This window comes from Nelumbo nucifera, chromosome 3 (assembly GCF_055504915.1).
Source record: "Nelumbo nucifera cultivar China Antique chromosome 3, China Antique-T2T, whole genome shotgun sequence".
Classification (NCBI taxonomy): Eukaryota; Viridiplantae; Streptophyta; class Magnoliopsida; order Proteales; family Nelumbonaceae; genus Nelumbo; species Nelumbo nucifera.
The window spans coordinates 36614438-36625089 of NC_142651.1; the positions used below are offsets into that span (position 1 = coordinate 36614438).

A 10652-nucleotide genomic window follows, 5' to 3' on the forward strand; every position below is an offset into this window, starting at 1 on the left:
GTCCTGCAGATTTTGCTAATAAAGCACTACTTTCAACAGACTCACCAAAGTTAATATGAATTTGCCGTTGTTTTTCCACTCTCATTACCATAGCATACACCTTGTTTATACTCGGTAAAGGATCCATTACCAATATCTGATTCCTTACATTGTCAAACGAATCGTTTAATCCCATTAAGAATTGCATAACTCTATTGGAGGAGTTGATTTCTTCCATTTTCCTTGAGGCAGAGCATGTACAATTGTAACTGCATTTCGGAATTGGTTCCAAACAATTGAGTTCATCCCATAGTTTTTTTAAATTGTTCGAATACACAGCAACAATATTGTTACCTTGCTCTATTGAAGCTATTTGTCTCCTGAGTTGATACAATTGCAGTCCATTACTTTGGCCAAATTTCTCTTCTAATTCAAACCATAATGCCCTAGCAGTAGGAGTATACACAAATGCCTCTGTCATCTCCTTTGACATCGAGTTCAATATCCATGAAATCACCATAGAATCTACATGACTCCATTCTTCATATTCAGCTGATGTAGGATCAGGTTCCTCGCAAGTACCGTCTATAAAGCCTAATTTGTTCTTGGCCTTTAAAGCAATTCTCATAGACCTACTCCAAATCATGTAATTGTTCATGTTAAGTGGATTAGTTACGAGACTTATACCAGGATGATCGGACGAGTGCAACTGCATTGACGTCTTCACCGAACAATTGCTCGAAGCTTGGTTTCCATCTCCTGTACTCACGCTTCCGTCAGTTATCTTCGCAGAGATAATACTCTCGAAGCAAGAAAAAAACTTCAAATACAGATTACTCCAGCGTAGCGCACAAGATTCAGAATTGCAGCTCTGATACCATGATCAGAAACAAAAGAAAATATTCAAGAACAAGATCAAAGCAAACACGGATGCAGAGGAGCACCAAAGAAGAAATGAAACTGCATCTTTGTGTGTTTATTTATTAGCACCATAGTACAACTATAAATAGATGCAGGATAACCGACTAACTAACAAGAAAGTGCTGACTAGGACTAACCACCGTAACTACCTCTAATATCTAACTGGCACTGTACAAACTGAAACAACAACTAACTGACTATTACAACTGTACATAATATTCTTCACAGAGCCACAAATAGCTTCAACCAGCCAAGCAAACTCCACCTCCAACTCTGAGTCTACTATACCCAACACTGAGGGCTCTACAACCTTTGATCTTCCTGCCTTCCTCACAACCTCCACTGTCGCCATGCCCAACGTAACCCATTATCTACCCATCAAACTCTCGACTGATAATTACAATATCTGGAAAGCCCAATTTTTTCCAATTTTCAATGCTCATGACCTCCTAGGATTGGTAGATGGTTTAATACCTTGCCCTCCCTCCAAGATCCCAGATCTGAACAACCCTTCATGACTTGTGGAAAACCCTCTAGCCGTGACATGGCATAGATTTGATCAGCTAGTTCTAAGCTGAATCATCTCCTCATTAACTGAAGGAGTCATTGCCCAGGTAGTTGGCCTCCCTACTTCTGTTGTAGTTTGGTGAGCACTTGCTCGCACATATGGATCTCCCTCATGAGCCCGCATCCTACAACTTTGTCTTCAGTTACAGACTATGAAGAAAGGGACTAGATCCATCCATGAATATTTCTGGAAGGCTAAACAACTTGCAGATAGCCTTGCCGCAGTAGCTAAACCTATTCACGAACAGGATATGATCCTTTATATCTTGGCTGGTCTCGAACCAGAATATGAGTCATTTGTCACCTCCCTCACAACTCGCATGGATGCTGACTACCTCACTCTCGAGAATCTTCATGGGCTCCTCCTCAGCCACGAAATTTGACTTCAACAGCATCACTCTCCTCTGGACACTACTACTCCTTCTGCTAATCTTGCACGTATTGGAAGCCGCAACCCCTCTCACAGCAGTGGTCGTGGTTCCAGCAATGGACGTGGTTCCAATAATGGTCGTGGTTGTGGCAACAGTGGTGGTGGCCGCGGACGAAGTCAATCCAACAACAGTGGAGTCGTTTGTTAGCTATGCAACTGGCACGGGCATGCTGTTCTCACTTGTCAATGGTGATTGATATTTCCTATCATGGCGAGCAGAGCACTCCAACCCAGGCATATCAGGCGGCTACCCCACCATCTCAATTCTCCTCCACGTTTGATCCAAACTGGTACCCGGATTCTGGGGTGACCAATCACATGACACCGGATTTTAGAAATCTCCAAACGTCACAAGATTACATTGGCAATGAGCAAGTACAAGTTGGAAATGGGTCAGGTTTGGCCATTAATCATGTTGGATGGTCCACTCTCACCTTTGATAATCAGTCATTTCTTTTTAATAACATTCTGCATGTTCCTTCCTGATGTAGGGTGATTTGCCCCGACCTAGTAATAGGGGGACACGTGGACACGACCTAACTGATAGGATGACAACTCACTCCGACACATCAAGTCTGCAACGGGCCGAGCTCGAATAACCGAACCACCTCGGGGCAAGTCCACCTCGGGACAAGTTCACCTCGGAACACGATCGCATCAGGACCACCTCGGTTCCAAGGCACTTCGGCATTCGTACCAGGTCGGATCCAAAGGGCACTAGCTCGGGTAATATTGACCGACCTCTGCATGACAACCCCAAAGATCTTGCCACCAGATTCCACGCTTTACGGGATCACGCCTCGTAACAGCTAGCCTTATCTCCCATATCCGATTCAGGCGAAAGCAATAAATCTTATCCGTTGGTAGCGTTATCCCCAATTAATGTGGAAACAGACTTCATCGTAGCAAGAATCCCGGAACCACTCCGAAAAACCCGCGAGAACTCCAATATATAAAGACCCCGACCCTCCAGGGGCAAAGGTATGCGTAATCTCTGCCCACTAGCCGGGCAAGCACCCCTGGGTTTTATGATTCCCCTTTTGCAGATTAGTCAAGGTCGTTGTCTACTAGAAGCTAAGTCATCACCAGCTAGGAGCAACCGGATTGCGTCGCATCATTTGGCGCCGTCTGTGGGAATGATACAAAAAACTCTTTTTCTAGAAAAAAAGGCATTCATGGCATATTCCAAAGGCTAAACGGTTGTATAGCCGCTCTGAGCCGCTTCATGTCCAAGTTGGCAAATCGATGTCTGTCTTTTTTCAAGGCAAGTTGGCAAATCGATGTCTGTCCAAGTTGGCAAGTAAGGATTTTGAATGGACCGAAGAGTGCCAGCTCGCCTTCGACGAGCTCAAAAAATACCTAACCAGGATCCCGGTTCTAACCCGACCCGAAGAGAGAGATATTTTGAAGCTATACCTCTCCGCGAGTGACGAGGTAGTCAGCTCGATACTGATAAAAGAAGTAGATCGGGTTCAACGACCCATCTACTATGTTGGTAAAGTTTTGCAGGACGCAAAAACAAGGTATCCAAAGATCGAAAAGCTGGCGTACGCGTTGGTCACCGCAACTCGGAAGCTCCGACCGTACTTCTAAGCCCATACCGTCGTCGTCCTCACCAACAAACCTCTGAGCCAAGTCTTGCTCAAGCCCGAGGTCTCTGGTAGATTGACGAAGTGGGCCATTGAACTCAGCGAGTACGACATCTAGTACGAACCTCGGACAACTATCAAGGCCCAAGCCTTAGCCGACTTTGTCGCGGAATGTACCTTCAGCACTGTAGTCCCTGAATCGATCGAGCCTGAGCATAGAGAGGAAGCTTCAACTAGCGCGGCACCTCTCCCGGTTAGAGCAAAGCCAACCTAGGATGAGGAGCCCTGGATCCTCCATGTGGACGGCTTGTCAAATCAGCAAGGTAGCGGAGCTGGTATCATTCTGTACGGGCCAAGCGGGGTGAAGCTGGAGTATGCGCTTCGGTTCGAGTTCACCGCGTCCAATAATGAAGCGAAGTACGAAGCATTGATAGTCAGGCTTGCTTTAGCGAACCAAGTACGAGTCAAACACATCGTTATTTGTAGTGAATCTCAGCTCGTGGTCAACCAGGTCACCGGTGAATATGAAGCTCGCGAGCCAACCATGGTCGCCTACTTAGCCAAGGTCAAAGAAGCTCTGCGCGGTTTCAAGTCTTACTTCATCAGGCAGATCCCGAGGTCCGAGAACGCTGAGGCCGATGCCTTGTCCTGGTTAGCCAGCACAAGCGACAACACCATGAGGACCGTGTACATAGAGAATCTGCCTCGGTCCAGCATTCTCGGGGGGGGGGGGTAGAAGAGGTCGCTCCTGTTGCACAAGCAGAGCCGAATTGGATCGATCCACTCACGAGCTACCTGCTTCACGGGACCCTCCCTGCAGATTGCAACACGGCTAGAATGGTAGAGCGACATGCAGCCAAGTATGTCATAATAGACAGACAGCTGTACCGAAGATCCTACACGCTCCCCTACTTGCGCTGCTTGCGACCCTCAGAAGCCGAGCTCATTCTCCGCGACACTTATGAAGGCCTGTGTGGCGGACACTTGGGGGGCAGGGCTCTCGCCCATAAAGCGTTACGACAGGGGTACTACTGGCCCACGATGAAGGCAGATGCGCTTGAGCTCGTCAAAAGATGCGACAAGTGTCAAAGGCATGCCAACGTCCACCACCAGCCCACTGCTGACCTGAAGTACCTCACTAGCCCATGGCCCTTCGCGCAGTGGGGAATCGACATCCTTGGACCATTCTCGCCAGCGGCGGGACAGAGGAGATTCTTGGTCGCAGCGGTGGATTATTTTACAAAGTGGGTAGAGGCGGAACCTCTTGCGACGATCACAGCATGAAATGTGCAAAACTTCTTTTGGAGGAGCATAGTATGCTGCTTCGGACTACCTCGAGTGCTTATCTCTGACAATTACAAGCAATTCGAGAATATCAAGTTTCAGAACTGGTGCAACGAGATGGGGATACACCAGAATTTCACCTCGGTGGCACACCCTCAAGCAAATGGTCAAGCGGAAGTCACGAATAGGGCCATCCTTCGTGGACTGAAAGCACGCTTAGCCCGAGCTAAAGGACTATGGGTAGACGAGTTGCCCAGTGTACTATGGGCTTATCGAACCACTATGAAGACCGCCACGAGTGAAACCCCCTTCAACCTCACCTACGGCATGGAGGTAGTAATCCCAACCGAGATCGAGGTGCTTACGCTACGCTTAGAGACATACAACGAAGAGACAAATGATGACGAGCTACGCACCAACCTCGATCTAGTAGAAGAGGTACGAGACCTCGCATACATCCGAACCGCGGCCTACCAGCAGAGAGTGGCTCGGTACTATAACGCCCGGGTCAAGAAGCGGAACTTCCGCATTGGAGACCTGGTTCTTCACAATATCATGGTGCCTGAGCCCGGTGTTGGTAAGCTCGAACTGAATTGGGAAGGACCCTACCGAGTAAAGCGGGTGCTCGGGGAAGGTACGTATGAGATCGAAACCTTAGAAGGAAAACAGGTGCCTCGGGCGTGGAATGTCAGCAATCTAAGGCGATACTACCTGCGATCGTCTAACTGGAGAATGGACTGCAAGTCACTCCCAAAAGTCTAAGGACTAAAACTGCCGAGCTGATAAAAGACCTCGGCATTATATAAGCCCCAGTCGCCTCCTCGGCATGGGCATATAAATCCCAATCGCCTCTTCGGCTTGGGTGATCAAGTCCTAGTAGCCTACTTGGCATGGGCACATAAGACCCAGTCGCCTCTTCGGCATGGGCATATAAGTCCTAGTCGCCTCTTCGGCATAGGCAAAGTGCTTCTAATGTCTAAAGTGTAGACAGCTCGGGTGTGGGCCCTACGATATCCAATCCACTTCGGCATATATCAACAGGTTGGGCCCATTAGGGACAACCGACACTTAATGAGTAGCCCATGCGTAGACAGCCCAGGGTAACAAACACTTAGATAACCTTTTACTTTGGTATCCTTACTGGTTGTCCAACTCAGTAGCTCGACAATTCGGGTAACCTATATATTAGTTGCCCAGACCGAGGCTCACTCACACTTAGAATTATTTTGCACATAGGTTACCTAGAAACATTGTATTTCATTGATGAAAGAGAGGGCAAGTACATAAATTTTGTCATGACCCGAGCTCAATGGCTTCGGGGTGTACATCCATGATTCAAAAAAGGAAGAGAAAAAGAAGAAGAAGCTATCACGCAGAAGGACTGCCGACCATATCCGAGGGGTCCACCACTTCGACCTCGTCATCGCTCTCCTCCCCTGACGAGTTGGGATCCTCGTTTGCTGCCTTGGCCACTCTGGGGGATAAGCCCGACATCGTTATGGCACCGAAGTCGAGATCGGGGAACATTTGTCGGACCAGATACCTGCACAGCTTGAACCCGGAGCGGTAGGAGCTTGAGCCATATTCGACCTGGAGAGCACGGAACTCCGAGGACTCCTTGAAGCGCTCGATGGCCTGGTTCCTTTCTTCTGCTCGCGCCTCCTGGATGGTGGTCTCGAAGATCTGGGTATGCTCTCGAACCATGGCCTCGAGGTTTTCGACTTCTTGTTGAAGCCGCGCCTTCTCCTTGGTCATTGTTGAGATCAGCTCCTTTTGCTTCGCGTTCTCCTCGGTCAGCGTGGAGATCTGTCCCTCCTGGACCAATATTAGTTGCTTCTAGCACTCGACTCCCTTTTTAGCCCGAAGTACTTCGCCCCAAGCTAGGTCCAGCTCGCGATGGAGCTTTTGTACCTCCACCTTGGCGTCCCGAGTCTCCTTTGAGCGGATCGCGGACTGGCAGGCCATTGCATGAAGGGCATAATTGACCTATCAAAAGAAAATCGAGGTAAGTAAAAAAAAAAAAAACGGAACTGAAGGCAAAATACTTACCACCGTGCACTGGCTGGAAGCTAATCCCAAGAAACGGGTCGAAGACATATCAGCCCATCGCACGACCTCATTCGGAAAGACAACGTCTCGGCTCTTGCGCACCACGAGCATGTGAGTCATGATGCTTTCTCCCTCGCTCGCCTGAAGTTTATGCTAATGGGCCTGAAGTTGATTGTGATACACTCCCACGGAATCAGCTGCTGCTAATGGACCTGAAGTTGATTGTGATACACTCCCACGGAAGGTTCTACCTCTTGAGGATGTGCTTCGCAAAGCTCCCATTGTTGCTCAACCTGGCCGGCCCCATCGCTCCCGCCATGCTCTGCCTCGTGCCCTCCTAACTGCCACCACACCCATTGAGCCGACTTCATATACCGCTGCAAGTAAAGTTCCGAAGTGGCGAGCTGCCATGAAGTCTGAGTACGATGCTTTACTCAGAAACGACACGTGGTCCCTAGTTCCACCTCCTCCTACTGCCAATATCGTTGGGTGTAAGTGGATTTTTAAGATCAAACGGAATTCTGATGGATCTCTGGCTCGTTATAAGGCCTGTTTGGTTGCTTGTGGCTTTACTCAGCGGTATGGGCTGGACTACACCGACACCTTCAGTCCTGTGATCACCGTTCGGGCTGTTCTCTTAGTTGCTGTCTCCAAAGCGTGGCCCATCAAGCAGTTAGATGTACATAATGCTTTCTTGCATGGCCTTCTTGATAAAGAAATTTATATAGCACAACCTCTTGGGTTTGTGGATTCTACTCAGCCCAATTTTATCTGCAAATTGCGCAAAGACTTATATGGGCTCAAACAAGCCCCGCGGGCCTGGTTTTTTCAACTATATTCCCACCTCTTGAAGCTGGAATTTCAGGGGTCTACTTGTGACCCTTCTTTATTCCTTTACCATTCAGGGGATACCGTCACCTATGTTCTTGTCTACGTAGGTGACATCGTCATCACCTGCAACAAGCTCTCTGCAGTTCAGTCTCTCATCTTTAATCTCTCACAGTGCTTTGCGTTGAAAGATCTTGGTGACTTGCATTTCTTCCTTGGTATTCAAGTTACTCGCTCTTCTAGGTGTTTGTTCCTCTCTCAACGACAATATCTCATTGATTTACTACAGAAGGCTGAACTAGCCGATGAAGACTCCACTTGTCGCTGGCAGCTCCTTATCTAGGACTGATGGAGACCTCCTCCTTGACCCTACTATGTATCACAGTCTAGTGGGTTCCCTTCAATACTTGAGGCTCACCCGCCCCGATATTGCTTTTGCGGTTAATAAGACATGCCAGTTTCTCTCCTCCCCCACCACAGCCCATTGGGCAGCAGTGAAGAGGATCCTAAGGTATTTGAAAGGGACCCTAATTCATACCAGTGGGTTTGCGCTCTTTCTGGGCCGTGCTCTTGCCTTAGTAGTCACTAAAGTTATCTGGGTTCAGCAGTTACTCATAGAACTGAACATTGTACTCTCCTTTAGCCCCAATTGTATGGTGTGACAATGTTGGTGCTCTCTAATTGGCTGCTAATCCTGTGTTTAAAGCCCGAACCAAACACGTGGAAGTAGATTTGTACGTGATCTGGTTCATCGTCTCTAATTGGCTGCTAATCCTGCCTTGGTCTTTATCTTGGAGTCATCGAATCATTGACCAGTACTAGCTTCTGCACTTGGACTTTTAACTCATTATGTTTGACCTTGCACCACCACTCTCAGAGTCGGAAGATGACAAAGGTGGTGGTGATTTGGAATCTAAATGTCATGTTTCCAAAGCCTCGGAGAGTTCCGGATCTAGCAGTTGATCTTTCCACAGAGGATCTTGAAGAGTATTTTCCATTTTTTCTTTGTTGATAAATGAAGGTTGGACTGTATCTGTCAATGGGGTTGCAATTGTGTGTGGAGGAATGAGGAGGAGGACAGGCGAACTCATTTGGGTTTTGTTGTCCTTTTGTATCCGATTCAATTGAACTCATTTGAGTTTTGTTGATAACTAAAGGTTGTCCTTTTGTCGTCTTCTCGACGGTGAACAGAGAACTACCATTGGCGTCATTGTAGCTGAAAATGACGGCGGCCATTGATGTTTTTCCCAAGACACTGTGGTGTTTCGCTAGTAAACGAAGCTCGTCCATCTTAGAGAGATGCCGGTAGTCGGAGGAGTTGGGGTTTTCAGACCAACTGGCATGGAATACCGGCTGAAAATCCAACTTCCGAAGTTGTTGGTATTTGCAGACAAGCAGCCAACGCTCTTTTATGACCAAAAACGAGCCAAGCATATATAATGGTTGAGCACCTCCATTGACACCCATCTCCCGGTCTACATTGTACTATTTCTACAGATGCGTGCTTTCTTTTGGATCAAAAAACTAAACAGACATCATCTTATGATGGGTCTCTACACAGTAGAGGAGACCTCTCCTTGTATTGCCCAAAAATCTAAGTGGAAAACTGTCATGCAGAGCCCTCTTAGCAGGCGATACGGGAAAGATGAATAATAAAGCAAGCCATGTATGTTCTCGGCTTCAAGCAACACCGCTGATAAAAACCTCTTATAAGTTTGCTTCCACCTTGGTCCAAAGTTTGCTTCCACCTCGGAGGGTCCTGAATTCCTTCGTCGTTCCATCATCAAAATATCTTGATGAAATTACAGAATGAAAATTACAGGTCCTTATCTTCTCCAATCATCTGAATTCCATTAGAGGAGCTAATCTTTGGTGTGAAAAACACTTCAAGCTCGCTACATATTTTTGATGCCTCACTATCCTTTATATGTTAACGGCCACTGGAAACTATGGAACTGGCGGTGCTGGTGGAGGCTATGGATCTGGCAGTGGCGGAAACTATGAAACTGGCGGTGGTAGTGGCTATGCAGGTGCGGCTAGCGGGGGTTACGGAGGCAGCGGTGGTAGTGGTGGAGATTAAGGAGGAAGTGGTGGTGGGGGTAGTGGAAATTATGGAGGTAGAGGTGGCGGTGGGGGTGGAAATTATGGCTTTCATAGGATGGTGGATGGAAGACCATGCTACAGCACCTCCTCCCAATGTAAACAACCAACCACTTGTAGAACTTGTGGAGGTTGTAGCGATTCAAAATGTGCTCTAGAAAGGAGCATCGTCACCTTCGCCCGCGACGCTTGTCACTGCAATTTCCAGATGGCGGTGCGACAGTGAGAAAGGTTGGAGATCTCAAATCTGCAAGGAGAACCTAAATCTGAGATCTGGTCCGTCGTCCGCCGCTAGGTACTCATCGTCCATCTGAGATCTGCAAGGAGAACCCAGATCTCAAATCTTCAAGGAGAACCCAGAAAGTCACCTACGGTTCGTGTCAAGACGAAGAACCCAGAGATGGGTTCATCTGCTAGTAACAATTTGCTTCCTTGCCGGTCTTCGTGTACTTCAACGAATGAGAGACAAAAGGCGATAAAGGCGAGGACTTCAAAGTGACGAGAGCAGAGGATTCTGGTGGTCCATCGTCTTCGTTAGCTCAGGAGCTCAACGGAGTGACGAGAGTTTAACTGTTCATCATCTTTGTTAGCTCAGGAGCTCAACGAAGGGTTGATCTTGATAAAGATGTTAATTTGGAACCGATTTGGTGTTGACGGAGAAGAATATCTCTTTGTTAGCTTGGGAGCTCAACGGAGGTTCCTCTCTCTCTCTTCGTCTCCTTCCTTCTCTCTCACCCCGTTCCCTTCTTTCTCTCTCCCTATCGCCCCTGTTTCATTAGTACCATTGCTACAAGTTGCAGCAACGACAGACCCCTCCACATCCTCTCTCTTGGTTCCCTTCGTTCGTTCTCCTTCCCTTTCACATCCGACCTCTCCTTGTATTGCCCAAAAATCTAAGTGGAAAA

General features: G+C 47.8%; 1 non-coding gene across 1 annotated transcript; it reads left to right on the plus strand.

The window, feature by feature from the left end:
- The first annotated feature begins 1700 nt into the window (after positions 1-1700).
- Positions 1701-1794, plus strand: LOC148801120 (small nucleolar RNA Z247). The gene has a single exon (XR_016085081.1). It is a non-coding gene; the product is annotated as a small nucleolar RNA Z247 (small nucleolar RNA).
- The last annotated feature ends 8858 nt before the right edge of the window (positions 1795-10652 follow it).